A 19872-nucleotide genomic window follows, 5' to 3' on the forward strand; every position below is an offset into this window, starting at 1 on the left:
GAGAATCACATCACATTCCTAATTTGAATTTTATTTGCTGATAAAAAAATACTCTTGGAATTTCTCAATATAGTGAAATATAACAGAATTCATATAAAAACACATTTCTGTTGGTGGAATTGTAATCACATGTTTAATTATGACTCTTTCTAAACTGAGTCATTACTCCATCCATTAAATTGCACGATCCAAAGAGAAACCTCAGATCAGCAAATAAAGGACTATTAAAGATCCCACCCTCTCGATCCAAACAACTCACCTCAACTCAAAAGAGAGCAATTTCACTCGGAAGCCCCAAACTCTGGAACACCCTCCCAATAGATCTCAGAACACAAGAAAACTTAAAAACTTAAAATCATGGATGTTTACTAAAGCCTACCAACTCACCCAATGAATCAAAACTTCGCTCCCATCATATAACACTAAGAAGACAGATGGACCCAACAAACTATTATTATTTCTCAGTTCTGTAATATTTGGTTTATTATACGAACCTAGTTCATAAATTATATATTCTATGTTAACAACCATATAAACCGTTTTTTGGAAACACTGTTAAACACTGTTAAACATTATAACTTTGTAAACTGTTGTGATGGCAAAACCGAATGACTGTATATAAAACTCATTAAATAAATAAAATAAATAAATTAGGACAAATTATTATACTCCCTCCCCACTCCCCAGCATACTAAATGTCTTCTTCTAAATTTTTGTACAATTCTAATTTTATTTAAAATAAAACAAATGATCAAACAATTCAGCTATTAGCTATGCTGTTTGTACATATCCATGCGCGTCTTGAGGACATCTTAGGATAGATAAGGAATGTTTCTGAATTGCCTGTTTTGGAGTTAGTACACAAGTTGCAGTGCACATTATGGGGATAATTTTGTAAAAGCCCACATAAATTTAACTGTCAATATGTGCTTAGGTGACACAAATTTTCAAAGTGAATTTACACATGTAAGTTCGCTTTGAAATTCTCCCACCAAAACTACTCACACAATTATATCTGTCAAATTGTTCACAGAAATTTTGCTTAAAAAGTTACCCACAAACTTTTGAAAATGGAAAAGTATATGCATAAATGCAAACCCCATACTCAGCCCTGTCCACGCAAATGCTTTTGCTCTATTCAGTTAAACTTATGAGTGTATATGACATACGTATACAAGTTTACCTGCATATTGGGCGGACAGTTTTGTAAAGCACTATTTTACCCACAGAAATGCCTTTGATTATTACCTACTAAACTGATAACCTCTAGGGAGGGGAAGAGTCCTGGGGTTGGGCTTTGGGCCGTGGATGGGAGGCAGAGGTGGAGTTTGGGGACAGAGGGAAGAGTGCTGGGGGGTCATCCCTGGAGGGAGGGAAGATAGGGAGGGAATATTTGTGTGAGAAAGTGTGTGGTGGCAGGAGTGAAGTGCACACTCCCAATTCCTCCAAATCTCAAGGTAACCACAACTCAGAACGCTGTTTGCAGAATGGTGGATGGTTGGGGAGGGAGGGAGGGAGGATTTTCTGTTTCAAATTACATACAAATGACCATACACAGGAAATGTAACCAGGCCTGGCTCTGCTCTGTGAAGTGGGCTAAGTACTGATCCCATTCATAAAAAGGAAAAAAAAGAGATTGGGTTAGGAAACTAACCAGCTGAAAAGGTAAAGTATACAACTGACAAGATAAAAGGAAAAAAAATGAAAAATCTAGTGAGAGTTCAAGTACTGAAATATGTTTACAAAGTGGAAGAGTGGCCCAATCAGGAGTGTGGGGAAAGGAGCCTGTTGTGGAAAGGGCTTAAGCTAACCGAAGACACATCATAGGCACAATTTGTATGCTTTGCTTGGGAGAGGAGGAGGAGAGAGACAATATCCTGGGAGGGGCACTGTCCCCCCATGCCCTCCCAGCACTATGAGAGAGACTCCACCTCTCCTGAATCCTCCTTGCCAATTCTCCCTCTCGCTGATTTTTTGCCACTATATATCCCTGATGTTTATGCTCTACCTTAGTGGCAGAGTTGATTTCAGTTGCACTCGGTTGCTGAGTGTTTGGTAAGTCTGGAAAAATTTAAGTGAACCTGCTGGTTGTTAGCAGACATCTTGAAAGCGATATTCTATGACATAACCTTGCAACAATATCACAGAAGGAAAGAATCTGGTTTCCTTAATCAATTATATCACCCATCACATGAGGAAACACAATTCACTATGTGCAAAATATTTTATTTTACTTATACAAAGTTTATATAACCCACACAATACATATTTAAAAAAAAAAACCATTCCCCATTTACTCATACATACTCACACATTCACACCACTCACTCAATGTTCCAACAATTAGGATCCTATTTGTTTTGCTTAGATCAGGCTTCCTCAGGGAATAATATATTTGTACATCACAAAAACAATCTTAAATTTTTCTCAAATACAATCTCCATTGATGAAATAGATTCCCCTTCTTTTCAATATTTATTCATCTTCTCAATCATTATTTATTCCTAGCGTGTAATGTTTCTTCCTTCCACTGCTCTCACCACGGATGTTTCAATCTCTCCCTTTATTGCTCTCATATAACACTCAACTTACTGTATCACCAGTTTCTATTTCATCAATGTCATGTTTCTCCACAAAAATCTCCACTCCACCATTTTTCTGATAACAATTCCCGATGTCATTCACTGTGTCTCAGTTTTCCACATGACTTATTAAAAAATATCCATCTCCGCTTCTATAGCAATCATCCATTTGACCGAACTTTGTTAACCATTAGGCTGGGGACGCTGCTCCCTCTCCAAAAACGCCGTGCCTGCAACCTTGCAACAAACAGGCTAAACAGAATGGGTGTTCCAGGGTTGCTCAAAGAGGCTCACAGCTTAGCATTTGTACATTTTTAAACTTCAATTTTGACCCAAGTTCTACCACCACATGTAAAGACAGGACTCAAAGAAGAAGCACCAGGCAGAGAAAAATGAAGGAATACTCAAATTTTTTAAAGCTGTTCTTGAAATTTTCTAGAAACTAATAAATCAGAGGACACAGACAAATTTTCAAAGGATCAATACAATCCAGTCTCTAGCATCCGCTTTCTTTCCAAACTAGTATAAAAACAGTGGTCTACTTCCAACTCTAGGACTTCCTTGAAGAGAACAATATCCTACACCCTCACCAATCTAGCTTCAGGAAATGTATCAGTCCTATTGGCCATCACCAACAGTATTCATCTTAAAGTAGACAAAGGAGGTGGCTTCCATCCTAGTTCTATTAGATATTTCTGTCGGCCAATCACAGACTCTTGATTCAATGCTTAGGAAACATTGGCATTGACACACCCCTTAAATGTTTTGAATTTTTTCTATCCAACAGAACACAAGCTGTCTCAAAGGTCAACAAACCATCCACCCCCAAGGACCTCAATTGTGGAGTGCGACAGAGCTCTGTTCTCTCCCCAGTCTTCTTCAATATTTATAATTGATTAATCTGTGACCTTATCAATTCCTCCAACATTGAATGCCATCTATTCGGAAATAACATTCAACTTTGCATCAAAATAGGACCAAGCCTCTTCCATCGCTAATCTTTACTGCAGTAGCCCATACGCTCAATAACCACAAACCTAAACTAAACCCCTCTAAATCTGAACTTCAGTTCAGCTGCTGAGAACATCCGCTGCACAGTCTACCTTCTTTATCCGAAACCTCCCTTATCCCATAGAATCAGTGCTAAGCCTTGAGGTTCAACTTGACAAAATTTTAATGAGGCATCTCACATTTTTAAGGTAACAAGAACTTCCTTCATGTATCTACATCAGATCTGCTAATTATATAACTATTTTGATCAGCACAACCTAGCCACAGTAATTCATGATTAATCTCCAGTTGGACAAATGACTAACTCTCTATTGAATGGCATTGCAGTACAAAACAAAACACCTCCAATGCTTACAAAATACTGCCACAAGACAAATCAAAAGATCACATAACACCTATCTTACATAAACTACCTGTCTAAAGATGGTCCTGGACAGAACAATATGTATATGCAAAATTATGGGGAGAGAACTGAAGATTGTGCATGTCTGTGAGAGAGATGAGGTAGAATTAATAGGAATTTAGAAGCATCTCTGAATTATCCACTATTGTAGATAGTCAAATGCAAGAAATGTGAATGTGCAAAGTGGTCGTGTTTCACTGAACTTCCACATCAGAATTATTCCCCTACCTCCAACTGTCAAGTAAGGACTATAACTTATATACCATGGGCTTTCAAGGCTATCCATTGTAAATTTGATTCAACTGTGATGGTAGATGACCTTCAACCAATGTACTGTAGCTGTTTCGTTAAAAAATTAAAGATAAACGCAGGAGGGGATCAAAGTCTGATAAATGAGTCTCGCTCCTTCTTTGTCTTTGGGGGAACCCCTTGACAAATTGGGTCCACGAGACTAACCCCAAGATGGCATTTTGAGAATTTTTGTTAAACCTCTCTTTAAGAGGGAAGTCTGCAAAAAAAAAAAAAGAAATTAGCTTTTGAAACTACATAACTATTTATTCAGAGCTGCTTTGCAAACATTTGCAAGTGTTCATTAGCTAAAGGGAAAGCAACTTGTGCTGAAATGAAAACATTTATTAGTTCAAAGAAACAGCTGCCAGCCTCCGACTGTTTCTCTTCTGCATTTTATTACAACCCTCCCCAGAGCATGCAATGCCAAAAACATGTAAATTATTTATTCATGCAGATTACAAAGCAACACTTAAGAAGAGAAATTAGAAAAAACTAAAACAAACCAGCTAAAAACATGAAGTGGCTGCTTTGTGCAGGCCAAAAAAGAGCACACCGCCCACCCGCTCAGGAATTACGAATGCAAATAAAATGCTTTCTGGAAGAGATTTAATGTCCTGAAACCCTGAGGGCATGAAAATACAACCCTAGTGCAGTACCCACCTTTGTCATGATGGAAAGGACAAGTACAACATTTCAGGGTTCTTTACAGTTACATGTGTAATAGTAGGGGCTCAGCAAAACTATGTATGCAGAAATCAATTTCAAAAAAGCTTAGAACAGCTAACCTTGATGATGTGATGAAGCTGTCATACACTGATTTTATGAGATGCTTTGTGCATTCATTCACCTCATTAAGATGAGGTATAATTTGTCTTGGAAATCAGACAGAAGTTGATCCCAGGCGTCTCTTATTTTGTACAGAGACTGTAAAGATGTTAAACCATTTGAAATCAATGTGCTCAAAATCTGCTTTCTAGCATTGATGCTTGAAGAATTTTCTCCCAAGATTATCCAATAATCTTTCCTCTTTTCTTGGTGGAGCATTAGAATATATTTTTGATTTTTTTAGCTCTTTTCAGAGTGGACTCAATTACTACAGAGTCATGAGGTAGTTGGATTTTCGCATGTTTTGGGCAATTTTTTACTTTATGAGGTCAATATTTAAAAGCAATTTAGATGAAAAAGTTATTTATCTAAATGGCAAGTTTTGGTATATTCGGTCCCTTATCTGGCTAAAATCCGGATAAAAAGAGAGGTGCTCTGGGGGCGTTTCAGGGAGGTGTTAGGTTATTTGACTAACTTAACCGAATTCTAATAACCAGCTAGGCTAGTCAGAACACTTTAGTACTGCTGTCAAAGGCAAGTAAAAAACCAGTAAAAGGGTCTATGGTCTGATTCTCCCCCCCCCCCCAATTTTATATATAGCACTGTTGGCTGTGTATCTCCCACCCCGCAAACCCCCCTAAAACATTTGAAGTTGTGGTAGTCGGCATGTTTTTTATTTATTTATTTAGACATTTTAAATACCATCATTCCATGTAAAGATCACAACGGTTTACAATAGTAACATTCATAGCTATAAATCATATGATCCCATTTTAGCAATTTCACATGACCCTGGCTGATTTCCTCTCTCAACTGCCACCTTCTCTAGTCAATTTTCGCTCAAACTCTACCCTTTCTCAACCTTCTTTCAATCTCCACCCCTCTTGCTGATAACCCTCTTGCATCCTCTGGCTCATCTCACCTTTCCAGCCCATCCCCTTGCTCATCCCCCCCTTCAGCACTTTTCACATCCCACAGCTGATCCTCTCTCACCGCAAGCCCTTCTGTTAACCCCCACCTGATCCTGTCATCCTTCCCTCTCACCCCATCCTCTCTCTCACATCCCCAGTCAATCGTCTTTCATTCCCCTTTTCTCACCCTCTACAGCCAATCTCTCTTCAGCTGTCACCGATCCCCCCACCCAACCCATTCCCGGTTAATGAAAATATAAGTCCTGCTTCTTCCCCAGTTCCTCCCACCCACGGGCAGTCTCCATAGGCCAACTGCATCTCCCTGGAACCCCCCTCCCCCCACCATGATACTAAAAATCAATCCCTGTCAGGAGCATGATCTTAACTCACTGGACTCCTGGCAATGCAGCACTGCTTTTGCACTGGAAGTGTAAATTATCCACAGTTTATGCTTCCAGTGCTAGAAGAGTAAGATAGCTTTATTCTTCTAATGCTGGAAGCATAAATAGCAGGTAGTTTTTGCTTCTAGCACAGTTGCAACGCTGTAGCACGGGAAACCGATGAGTTCAGATCATGCTCCTGGTAGGGGTTAATTTTTAGCATCAATGATGGGATGGCATTTTCAAAAGTGTAAAAGGGTGCTCCATTTCAGCCAATGTATGTGTGTAATAGTATAAGATACTCTACAGCAGGAATTCTCAACCCAGGCCTTGGGACACACCTCGCTTCCCAAGTTTTCAGGATATCCATAATGAATATGCAAGAGAATAGATTTACACACAATGGAAGTACTGCATGCAAATCTAATCATTCATATTCATTGTGAATAGCCTAAAAATCAGATTGGCTGGGTTTGTACTGAGGATGGTTGAGAACCTCTGCTCTACAGATCATCTCTATCTACTTGAAAGCTATTTTTCCTGCAAGGGATGATGCATGTTGGAGAAAATGCAAATGGAGGGGCACACTTTTGTGTACTTTCAGTAGCAGCCCCAAGATTTCACCCTTCTGGAAGTTAAATAAAAATAAAATAAGGAAGATCTGGTAGCCAAATTATGAATATATGTATACACATTGAAGTGTCCTCACCACCTCTGGGCTTCTCTGCAAGAGATGGAGCCTATGATCAAAGGACTATGAGATTACCCAGTTCCTGCTTGCTTCCATATGATTAATAGCTGTGCCAAACTGGGGAAGGGGGGGGGGGGAATAAGGTTTGACCCACAGACCCATATGGTGGAGAGATGAGGGGAAGCAGGATGCGATTGGAGGCCTGCAGGAGGCCAACAGTGGAGGAAAAGTTTCCACCCCCAGAATTCTGCCACTCTAGGCACATGTTTAGTGTACTTGTGCATAAATCAGGGCCTGGAAAGACTGCTGGTCTTGCCCCTCCCAGATTGCTCAGTATCTATGTGTCACGGTTTGGCAGGCTGGCATCAGGAAGCCCCCCTACAGAAGTGATATGGGACTTCAAGGCAGGGCTGGATCTGGTCTTCTGCCTAGCAAGCCACCTCCTCCATAGGTTGAGCTCTTGGTTTCTGGAGGCCAGTAGGACTTTCCTTCTAGCGAATATCATGGTGATACAGACATGGACTGGGAGTTAAATACAGGCTGGGAGTTGGAGTCAAGCACAGGCCGGGAGCTGAATCCAGATACTGACTGGGAGCCGGAACCATGCACTGATAGTGAGGCTGGTACTGAGGATAGACAGTGACTGGATACAGGCAGGGCTGAATGCAAGGCTAGTACTGAGGATAGGCAGGGGCTGGATACAGGCAGGGCTTGAACTAAGGACAACGACAAGACCTGGGAAACAAACAAGGGACTGAACTGGACTGAGCAGGACAAGGACCTGGACTGGACTAAACAAGGACATGAGTGGACAAGGACAGCACTAGGACAGACAATAGTAAACAAGAGAGCACAACAGGACACGAGACTGTGCAAGGTAATCCTAGTAGGCCTGAAGACTGCAAGGCAGGATAAGTAGGCCCAGAAGGCCACTGAGCAATGCAGTAAAGCCTAGAAGGCCACAGAGCAAGGCAAGAAGGCCTGGAAGGCCATAGAGTAAGGCAAGGAGGCCTGAAAGGCCACAGAGCAAGACAGGAAGCCGAAGGTAGGCCACAAAACAAGGCAGAAGGCCTGGATAGGCCGCAAGGCAAGGCAAAAGGCCTGGATAGGCCGCAAGGCAGGCCGCAAGGCAAAGATCAAGGAGCTGACGTGACTCCATGAAGAGGCAAGGAGGAACTGGAAAGGATGGGTTAAGTAGGGCTGGTACTGCTGAGTCAGGTGATCAGCAAAGAGGTGGTTAGGGCAGCTGTGAGCAGGGCTCGCTGAAGGCCTCTGCTGGTGGGGAGGCTGCATAGCAGGTGGAAACATGGCATGGGGAGGCTGCACAGCGGGCAGAACTGTGATACTATGCTGGTTCAGAAACTGATTCTAGCTGACTGGAGGACTATACTGGCAAATTAAAAGGCTCCTGCATCTCCTTCTATGGATGAATGACTGAGAAAGGTGTAACTGGTTATGGAGATGGACACTCTATCTGGGAGTAACAATGGACCCAGAAATCAACCTGAAGCAACACATATCTATAAAAGTAAGAGAAGGCTACGCAAAACTTATGGTCCTCAGAAGATTGAAACCATTACTCACACCCGCCCACTTCAGAACCGTATTGCAAACACTTATCTTTTCCAGCACGGACTACTGCAATGCACTCTTACTAGGACTCCCAAACACATCGATAAGACCACTCCAGATACTTCAAAATACTGCAGCCAGAATACTGACGGGAAAAAAGAGGAGGGACCATATAACCGAAACTCTAGCAGACTTACATTGGTTACCCATCGAATACAGGATAAAATACAAGGCCTTTTGTACCATACACAAACTAATATATGATAAAGAAGCAGACTGGCTAAACACAGCCTTACGAGTACACGTTCCACAACGAAACCTCCGCTCAGCAAACAAAGCACTACTAACAATCCCTTCAGTAAAGTCAGCAAAATTAACCCAAGTGAGAGAAAGGGCTTTATCATTGGCTGGGCCCATACTATGGAACACGATGCCCCCTGAAATCAGATTACAGAATAATCTCAAAACTTTTAAGAAAAATTTAAAAACATGGCTCTTTAAAAAAGCCTTCACTAAAGAGTGTGGAGGGCAGAGATTGAAAGTACAGAGTAATGCAGATGAGAATTAATTTACGCAATCCTACATTTAAGAAGTAATATCTCAAAGAGAAAGTAACTCAATAATATACCTGGACTTGACCCACATTACTCAAATAATGATTTTATTTATGAAATTGTAACTGAACTTTATTGGCACCTGTTAGAATGTACGATATCCTAGATTTACTAACCTTAGTCTATGTGCCTATTTATAAACCGCTGCGATGGTATATAACTTAGCGACGGTATAGAAAAGTTTTTAAATAAATAAATAAACAAATAAATGTTGTTGAAGATAAACTAAAAAACTCACCAAGTTTGGGCCCCTGTTAGAGCTCACTTTAATTATAAAAAAGAAACGTGAACTATAGGCCTGATATGCAGTGCCAATTAGTCAGCTAAGTGCAGACTTAGCTGACAAAATAGCGCTATTTGAATATCCAATTGCAGTCAGCAGCTGTCACTTAGCCTGCTAACTTTTTATCTGGCTAAAAAGTTAGCCTGCTAAGTAAGGTGCAGGAAGGAAAGTTCTGGTGTAGGGCGCTTGTCCATCTAACTTATCCTAATAAACACAGATATTCAGTGTTATCTGGCTTAGTTAGCCAATAAGTGTAGGCCTACTATTTGGTTGTCCTAAAGTTAAAGCATTTAAGATAGCTAAATATATTCAGCAGTGCCGCTCAATCTCTTAGCCAAGTTAGCTGGATAAGTTTATCTGGCTAAAGTAGGCAGTTGGATAGCAGCTGAACATCGGGCTCTATAGATCCAGGTTTTTGATGTTTGGATGTACTGGCTCTCTAACACAGATGGGTGAGTGGTGGGTGGAGAAGGGTTGAGAAAGTTTTTGATGATTGCAAGGTTATGGGACAGAAAGGAAGAAGTCTTAATTTGAATAAGACATCCGGTTAACTTAAATGGGATATTCAGCAGCATGGCTATGCTACTGGATATCTGTGTATAAGTCTCTACTTAGCTACTCTATAGCAGCTCTAACTTATCCAATTAACCTAACCAGATAAGTCTGAATATCGGCACTTATCAGGCACTGTTCTGATCCGCCCATTCCCCACCCATTGACTATCTGGTTATTTATTTAAAACTAATAAGAGAAAATATTTTTTACTCAACACATAATTAAGCTTTGGAATTCATTGCCAGAGGATGTGTTAAAAGCTATGGGGCAGATTTTAAATACTTGCGCGAGCGCGTACTTTTGTTCACGCAGCAGGCGCGAACAAAAGTACGCTGGATTTTATAAGATACGTGCGTAGCCGCGCATATCTTATAAAATCCGGGGTCGGCGCGCGCAAGGGGGTGCACATTTGTGCAACCTGCGCGTGCCGAGCCCAGCGCGCGCTGCCTGTTCCCTCGGAGGGAACTTTCCTTCGCCCTCCCTTCCCCTACCTAACCCACCCCCCCCGGCCCTATCTAAACCCCCCCTTAACTTTGCGCGCGTCGGCCGGCTGCCCCGCTCCGTGGCCCGGTCCCGGGGGCTGTTCCGGAGGCCGCGGCCACGCCCCGGGCCGAAACCACGCCCACATCGCCGCCCCCGAAACGCCACGCCACGCCCCCTAAACGCCGCGTCATCCCACCACGTCCCCCGCCACGAAGCCCCGGGACTTACGCGCGTCACGGGGCTCTGTGCGTGCCGGCGGCCTATGCAAAATAGGCGTGCCGGCGCGCAGGGGTTTTAAAATCCGCCCCTATTAGTGTAGCTGTGTTTAAAAAAAGATGTGGGCAAATTCCTGGAGGAAAAGTCCATAAACTAAGGTGGCGCTGTAGAAATCCACCTCATCCATGGAATAAGCAGCATGGTATCTATCTATCCTTTGGGATCCTGCCAGGTACTTGTGACTTGGATTGACCATTGTTGGAAACAGGATACTGGGCTTGATGGACCTTTGGTCTGACCCAGTATGACAAATCTTATGTCCTTACGTACTTAAATGACTTATACAGCTAAGTGGTGGCCACTAAACATAGCTGATATTCAGCGGTCACCACTTAGTCAGATAAGTCCTAGATATCTGGCTAAGTAGCATTTCAGTATTGGGCTCATTTATTCTTCTCATATTCATAGTACTCTACCCTGTTATAAGTTCCTGTTTAATCCAATAATAACACCAGCATTTTTACACACAATAACACATCTAAATGCCCACAATCACAGACAAAAGGAACAAGAAAATGGATATGAACTAAGTGAAGAAAGCAACCTTGAGCATTCCAAAGTACTCTTGTAAGAATTGTCTGGTTAAAAAGACACTATGCTCTGAAAGTCAACATTACTGTACACTAATGCCAAACAGAGAAGATAGCAGAGAAAACAAATGACACAATCTTGTAAATACCAGCAAACTTCAAGTGTGTGTCAAAGAACTGGCACTTGATTATTTTTGAAACAGTAGTGGTGGATGCATGGAACAACCTTCCAGTAAAGGTGGTCAGAATTCAAGAAAGCATGGGATAGGCATGAAGGTAACACTGGAGATCAAGTAGGATCTACACTAAAAATAAGAAGGCAAAATAGGCAGATTAGATGGGCTTTGTGCTCTTTATCTGCCATTTGGAGTTAGGTTCCTAAATTGCCCTTTTGAAAATCTATTAGGGTTTTATGCCTAAATTTAGGATCTTAAAATATGCATGGTACATGAGTGGAGTTAGGGCAGGGAAACAAAGACAGGAGCATCTAATTTTAGTCCCTATATCTAGGAAAAAATAGCAGTCCTAAATTTAGGACCCTAATTTTTAAGTCCTTAATTTATGTGCAGCTTTTTTTTGCATATCAGCCCCTGGGCATTTTCTTTTTTAAATATTGGCCTCTTTGAGGTCCATATTCAAAAGAATTTAGATGGATAACTCAGAAGTCATCCAGCTAAATAAATATTTGGGCACTTATCCAGCTAAATTCTGGCTGGATAACTTTTTATCTGGCTCCCATTTGGCTGGGTAAGTTGGGGGGGGGGGGTAACTGGGAGATAACTTATCTGGCTAACTCTGATATTTACAGTTAACTGGATAACTTATCTGGCTAAGTCTGGTCATCCTGTAGACATGTCCTAAAGTTAGCCAGATAAACTTATCTGGCTAACTTTAAGATAGCCAGATATATTCAATTGCTTGATCGCACTGCTGAATGTATGTTTATCCGGCTATCTTGCTGAGTCTCACAGTGGCTAAATATGGACCTCTCTGTTTTGTTTCTATGAGATGCCAGGTAAGTCAACCAAAGTCACTATTGATGAAATATAGGAAATACAATTTTCAGAAGCAATTTACCCAAATAAAATGGGTGTCTGAAAACTACCTTTCCTTTACATGGCTGAAAGTACACATATTGTGCATACGTTTGCCCACACAGAGAGACGGTGGGAGTGAGGAGCACTGGGGTGGTATTGGGTTAGTGTGTGAGGAGTGGCTGGTGGTATACTGTGTGTGTGTGTGGGGGGGGGGGGGGGGCGCTGGGATTGGTTGGACAGTAACATATGTGTGGGTTAGGCATGTCAAGGATTGACTGGGGATGGGAGGAGAGACTAAGGGTGTGACTGGGGGATACAGGGTGTGTGTGTGGGGAGGTGGGGTTGTTGGGGAGTGACTGGGGGTGTAGAGTGATGCAGGGTGGGGCAGAGAGGTGTCAGGAAGTGACGTATGTGGATGTGTGCATACATGTAAAGGAGTGACTGGGAGTGGGGTGTCAGGGTGTAATGTGTCTGGAGGTATGACTACAGTTGTAGGGGGTCATTGGGGAATAACTGGGATTGGGGTGTGTGTAAGGACAGTAACTGAGGCAGGGGTGGGGGCAAGGGGTAGAATTGGGGGGTGGGGATGTTTGCTTTTCCCTTCCACTATCCATTTTCTCTTTTTCTCCTCCACTTCTCCCTTGTTCTCCTTCTCCTCCTGTGTGCATGTGGGTGTGAAGGCAGGGGTTTGGGTGAGTGTTGTGTGTCAGGGAGGGCGTAAGCTGAGTGATAGGAGATAAGCAGGGTGGAAAAGAACACTCCCCTCCCCAACCCCTTCACTCTTGTGTATGTGTGTGTAGAGTTGGGGGCATGGGGGGCCAAGAGTGTGGGGGTAGGTGGTGTAGAGGAGTGTTTGTGTATGTGTATGCATGCAGGAGAGTGTGTGTGTGTGTGCATGTGAGAGAGTGTGTGCGCATGCAGGAGAATGTGTGTGTGTGCATGTGAGAGAGTGTATGCGCACATGCACATGGGGGCATATGTGTATGTGCTTGCAGGGGAGAGGGGTTTATGGGGTGTGTGGGGGAGAGGACAAGCAGGGGATGTGTGTGGGGTGGTAGGTGTGTCAGGGGAATCTTTGCACACTCCCCCTCCCTGTTCTCTCCCTCCCCCAGCACTCCTTCCTTCAACTCTCCTATATCCTCACTCCTCCTGCTCTCATTCCCACTTCTCTCTCTCCCTCCCACTCCCACTATCCTCCTCCTCCAGCTCCCCCTCAATCTGAATCTCACTCTACTCGCTCCCTCCCCTTCCAACACCTATTCTAGCCCTCCTATCTTCTCACTCCTTCCCTACCTCTCCTTCCACCTCTGGCTCCAAATTCATCGCCCAGCATCCTTTCTGCTTCCTATTCCCGGTGCCTCTGGGTTGTTTCATTTGTTTCTTTTTTGTGCTGGTGAGGCATGGGAATCCCCAGCAGCTCTTCTGCTGCTGTTGCCTGCGCAGGTGCAGTTGTCACTAGCCCTGTGATTCTATTGTCGGCACTTCTCCCTTGTTGCCTTCAGCACCTCCCTCCGCTCCAGGTGATATTACATCATGCATGCACAGATGCAATGCAATGATAACCAGAAGCCCTAGTAATCTTATAATATAGATAGACAGATTTATTTTATTATTGTTTTATGAGGAATGATGGTGTTTTGGTTTTTCCAGCGTTGCACTACATAGAGTCTGGCTTGTTGCGGATTCCAATTCAGTTTTAGTCTGCACATAGGAAAATTGGTTCTTACCCACTAATTTTTGTTCCTGTAGTACCACAGATCAGTCTATATTCCTGGGTTTTGCCTCCCTTCCAGCAAATGGAGACAGAGAAAGTTTCGTAGGCACTGCCTCTTAAACCGGTGTACCATCTGCATCTCCTCAGTATTAATCAGTAACCAAGCATAAAATATTTTAACAAAACTTCTGATAAATCAACTCTACAATATACACTAACTGCACTAACCACATCCCCTGGCAACAAATTCTAGAGTTTAATTGTGCGTGGAGTGAAAAAGAACTTTCTCCGATTAGTTTTCAATGTGCCATATGCTAACTTCATGGAGTGCCCCCTAGTCCTTCTATTATCCGAAAGAGTAAATAACTGATTCACATTTACCGGTTCTAGACCTTTCATGATTTCAAACACCTCTATCATATCCCCCCTCAGCCATCTCTTCTCCAAGCTGAAAAGTCCTAACCTCTTTAGTCTTTTCTCATAGGGGAGCTGTTCCATTCCCTTTATCATTTTGGTCGCCCTCCTCTGTATCTTCTCCATCGCAATTATATTTTATTTGAGATGCGGCGACCAGAACTGTACACAGTATTCAAGGTGCAGACTCACCATGGAGCGATACAGAGGCATTATGACATTTTCTGTTTTATTCACCATTCCCTTCCTAATAATTCCCAACATTCTATTTGCTGTTTTGACTGCCGCAGCACACTGAACCGACGATTTCAATGTGTTATCCACTATGATGCCTAGATTTCTTTCTTGTGTGGTAGCTCCTAATATGGAACCTAACATTGTGTAGCTATAGCATGGGTTATTTTTCCCTATATGCATCACCTTGTACTTGTCCACATTAAATTTCATCTGCCATTTGGATGCCCAATTTTCCAGTCTCACAAGGTCTTCCTGCAATTTATCACGATCCGCTTGTGATTTAACTACTTTGAATAATTTTGTATCATCTGCAAATTTGATTACCTTGCTCGTATTCATTTCCAGATCATTTATAAATATATTGAAAAGCACAGGTCCCAATACAGATCCCTGAGGTACTCCACTGCCCACTGGCCACTCCCCTCCACTGCCTCTCGTGAGGGCCCAGGACCAAATCTGCACTGCCTCTTGGCAGAGGAGGTATGATCCTGTCCCCCCTTGCTTGTTCAAATACCACATCACCACTGGATTGTCTGTTAGAACTAGTACTACTTTGTTGGTTAGGTGCTCCCGGAATGCCCATAGGGCATAACGGTTTGCCCGAGGCTCCAGGAAGTTTATCTGGAAATTCTGCTCCTGCATGGCCTTGGGTACTGAGATCTGCAACGTGGGCTCCCCAACCCGTGTAGGACACATCTGTGATGAGGAGGATCTAGGGCTGAGGTACCCAGAAAGGCATCCCCTTCTCCAGGTTGGGTAGGGTCTCCAACCACACGAGAGATCATCAAAGCAGAGTGGTGACTAATATGTGAGTCTGAAGGTCCTGGGTGGCTTGGCGCCACTGTGAGCGCAATGTCCACTGCACCCTGTGCATGTGTAACCACACGAATGATGTGATGTGAACCGTCGCTGCCATGTGCCCCAAAAGGCGCAGAAACTGGTGCACCAAAATGTGAGGGCAGGAGGAAATTACCCTTGCCAGGGAAGCGAGGATTATCGCTCGGTCCTGTGGCAGGAAGGCCTTCCTCCGGACCGTATCAAACCTGGTCCTGATGAAGTCCAACTGTAGGGACAGCTGAAGATGGGATTTCTGGTAATTGATTAGAAATCCCAGGTCCTCCAGAACATGTATGGTGCCCTGTAGGGAACGCGGTGCCCCCTGCCTGAGGTTGTTCTTGATGAGTCAATCATCGAGGTAGGGAAAGACATGTACCCCTTGCCTTCTGAGGTAAGCCCCACCACCGTCAGGCATTTTGTGAAAACGAGGGGTGCCGACACCAGGCTGAAAGGCAGCACCTGATACTGATAGTGCTCCCCTTCTACCATGAATCAAAGATATCTCTGATCTGCGGGAGAAATGGGAATATGGGTATATGCATCTTTGAGATCGAGGGAGCAGAGCCAGTACCCAGCTCTGAGGAGAGGGATCAGAGTTCCCAATGAGACCATCTTGAATTTTTCTAGAATGGGGCGAAGTCCTCCAGTTTTCTTGGGAATCAGGAAATACCTGGAGTAGAACCTGTCACCCTAATGGCCTGGTGATACTGGTTTGACTGCTCGAGCTATTAAGAGGGCAGAGAGCCTACTCGAAGTAGTTGCTGGTTCTCTGAACATCTCCACCAAGGACAGAGGAAAATGAGGAGTCCATTGGAAATGCAACCTGTACTCCTGCTGCACGATGGAGAGGATCCATTGGTCTGAGGTGACTGAAATCCACTAATTGGCAAAGAGCTGCAGGCGGCCCCCTACTGGGATGTCTGTGTCCTGGGGTAAGGTGTGCTGGATCAAACCCCCTCGCCACCAGTCAAAACTCTGTGGCTGGGTTCTGAGGTGGGGCAGGGGCCGTTCAAAGGGCATGTGGCTGCTGTGCCCTTGGTCTAGCTGGAGCCTGCTGGGGTCTTGCTCGGGACGTGGCTGATAATACTTTAGTGGCTGGTAGAAAGGGCGCCTTGTGAATTGCCTGGGAGGCTTCTTGTCAGAGGACTGGGTGTCCGAGGTGCTGGCTGACAACTGGTGAAGGGTTTCATGATAATCCTTCAGCTATGCTACCGCCTCCTTAATCTTGTCCCCAAAGAGGTTCTCCCCTGTACAGGGAAGGTCCGCCAGACGATCCTGAACTTTGGGATGGAGGTCGGAAGTGCAAAGACAGGCCATGCGATGAGCCCCAATGCTGGCTGCTGCAACCCTCACTGCTGTTTCGAACACGTCATACGCAGAGCGGTCTCAGAGTCTGTCACACTCCAGGCCTTATTGAACTACCTTCTGGAAATCATCCCGAAACTGTTGTGAAAGATGTTCCACCAAATCTTGGATCTGTTTCCAGAGGTTTCTGGAATATTGGCCCATATAAAGTTGGTAGCATGCAATCCTGGCTGGCAACATTGAGCCCTGGAATATCCGTCGTCCAAGAGCATCCAGAGCAATGGGCTCACGACCCGGGAGAGCCGAAGCATGAGTCCGGAGCATCTGCCTTCTTCAAGGCCAATTCCACCACTACCGACTGGTGTGGGAGTTGTCGGTGTTGAAAATCCATGGTGAGGTGGACGAGATAGACAGCATCGGTCTTCCGGTTCATTGGTGGGATGGAGCTGGAAAACAAGTTCCTTAAAAATGTTGTGTACGGGCACAGCCACTACTTCTTCAGGAGCATCAATAAATTGTAGGATCTTTAACATTTTATGAGTAATGAATCCGGGATTAACTAGTTTCCAAATACTACTACAAAATTGACTAGTTAACACAATATAACATGTGCTGTCCAGAGTCTCATTAAGTCATGTGTGTGACTAATTTAAACTGTTAAAAATTCTATTTTTATTTTACTTCAAACAATAACTATTAAAACTCAATATTACATTTTTAACAATTGTTATTCTTTTATAATAGTATGTTCTGTATTGAGAGGAAAGACCTCAGTACTAGCGTAAGATCTGATTAACGCAGAACTTTCACAGCCAGTTGTTTCAGTCACTGGTCTTTTAACCTCTTTTTTTTGTCTTTTTCTTAAAAATATTTCACTCAACCAGATTCTTGTATTATGTAATTTGCCGTGAAGCCACTTGCATCTTTAAAGCATCAATACCATTTGATTCACTGTAAAACCACTTCAATTTTCTTCAAAAGTGAATAAACTTTCTTATTGGACTCTGACAATCTCCACAATGACTATGCATGAGAAAGATTTGCATGCACTGATGCTTGCAAATCTTTCTCATGCTGATGCTTGCAAATCTTTCTCATGCATAGTCATTGTGGATATCCTGAAAACCTGGCCTGTTTGTGGCCCCTGAGGACTGGAGGTCGCCATCACTGACCTAGGGCATCTAATACCCATGCACCAGCCATGGGTTCGGTGTGGAGTGTTAGGTTATTATTAAACAGACAAAGGAATCGTTTGGTTCTCTCAGGATAGCACCTTGGTACACGGACTCTTATCCCTTGCACCCGCTCTCTATCCTGTCAATAAATCTAACACTAACACTAACACACACACACACACAAAGCATCAATGCTTTCTCTCTCACATACAAAAAAACACTGCCTCCCTCCCATCTCTCACAGCAATACAACTCTCAGCTGATCCCTTTCATCCCCCACTCAGTCCCCTCTAACCTCTCCAAATGGACCCTCTTTGTACTGTCTGCTCCAGGCTCATCCCCTTCCATTCTGTTCCTTGCATGCTGACTAGAAGGGGAGAGGCTGGATTAGGAAGCAGAGGGCTGTTCTCTGCAGAGTGAGTTCAGCACAGCTGGGAGGCAGTAAATCTTGAACCCTGCCTACTGACAAATTCAGGTTTGGGGACCTGGAAGAAGGGTTGGCAATGCCTGTGGGCAGCAGTGTGTTTTCACAAAAACTGAAAATGGCCCGCCCAAGGCCCAGGAAAGGAAGGGCTGAGCAGGTACAATGTATTGGAAGGTGGAAGGTAAAAGCATAATTAAAGGTGTATGTGAGGGAACGGGGGTAGGCTGCGCGGCTCGGCGCGCGCCGGCTATACAAAATCGATAGCCTTGCGCGCGCCGATCCAGGTTTTTAGCAGATGCGCGCGGCTCCGCACGTATCTACTAAACTCCAGCGTACTTTTGTTTGCGCCTGGAGCGCAAACAAGGGTAGGCTATTCGCGCGCCTTTTAAAATCCGCCCCTTAGAGAATAGCCACTGCCATTAGCAATGGTTACATGGAATAGACTTAGTTTTTGGGTACTTGCCAGGTTCTTATGGCCTGGATTGGCCACTGTTGGAAACAGGATGCTGGGCTTGATGGACCCTTGGTCTGACCCAGTATGGCATTTTCTTATGTTCTTATGTTCTTATGATTGCTTATATGTATGTTTCTCTCTGTAATCTGAGGCATCTGCTTGTCCTGAAATATGTGAGTATTCCTATTCACTAGGACAAACCATACTGTTGCAATAACACGCTCTAACAATGCCCCAGCATTTCAATTTTCCTTTCATTTCCCAGGGCAAAATCTTTTCCCACTCCCTCCACCTTCTCCTTATGGAGTCATCTGACAAGTGAAAAACAACAAAGCAAAATGTTTCTGACATTTTCCCCTCCCCCTGCCAGAGAAAAAGGAATTTTTCAGTCCACAAGTTACAAGCTGCTCACTGTTATCTAATATAAAATTGCAGACAAATGGCTGTTCTTCCCTCTACAAACATAGTCCATCTCTATTCCCACCATCACTGCTCCCCACCCCCCATTCCAGGCTCTTCCACCTCCTTTAGGATTATTAGAAATGTCAGAACCTGCTGATAAAATACAATACATTAATCTTCCTTACATAATCTTTGTCCTAAATAGGAGAAAAAAAACACTTTTCCAATCAGCTCCCTTTCTGCGCTGCAAAAACTGGAAATGACTTTTGTACTGTTTCAGTTCCAGGCACTCAGATCTCTCTTTTCCTTTCCTCCTCTGGGTGAAGGCAGCTAAAACATAGACAGCTCCATAGATAGAACCTCTGGTAGAGCTTACAAATTACCCAGGTCCATATTTAGGAAGCCAGTGAGTGGATGAGTACCCAAGCTAATAGATATTCAGCAGGGCAGGATATTCAGCAGGGCA

General features: G+C 43.6%; 1 protein-coding gene across 1 annotated transcript in view; it reads right to left on the reverse strand.

The window, feature by feature from the left end:
* The window catches only part of SCUBE3 (signal peptide, CUB domain and EGF like domain containing 3), a 464243-nt gene that overhangs the window by 85141 nt on the left and 359230 nt on the right, over window positions 1–19872 (reverse strand). The window lies entirely within an intron of this gene.

Source organism: Rhinatrema bivittatum, chromosome 12 (genome assembly GCF_901001135.1).
Source record: "Rhinatrema bivittatum chromosome 12, aRhiBiv1.1, whole genome shotgun sequence".
NCBI classification, from domain to species: Eukaryota; Metazoa; Chordata; class Amphibia; order Gymnophiona; family Rhinatrematidae; genus Rhinatrema; species Rhinatrema bivittatum.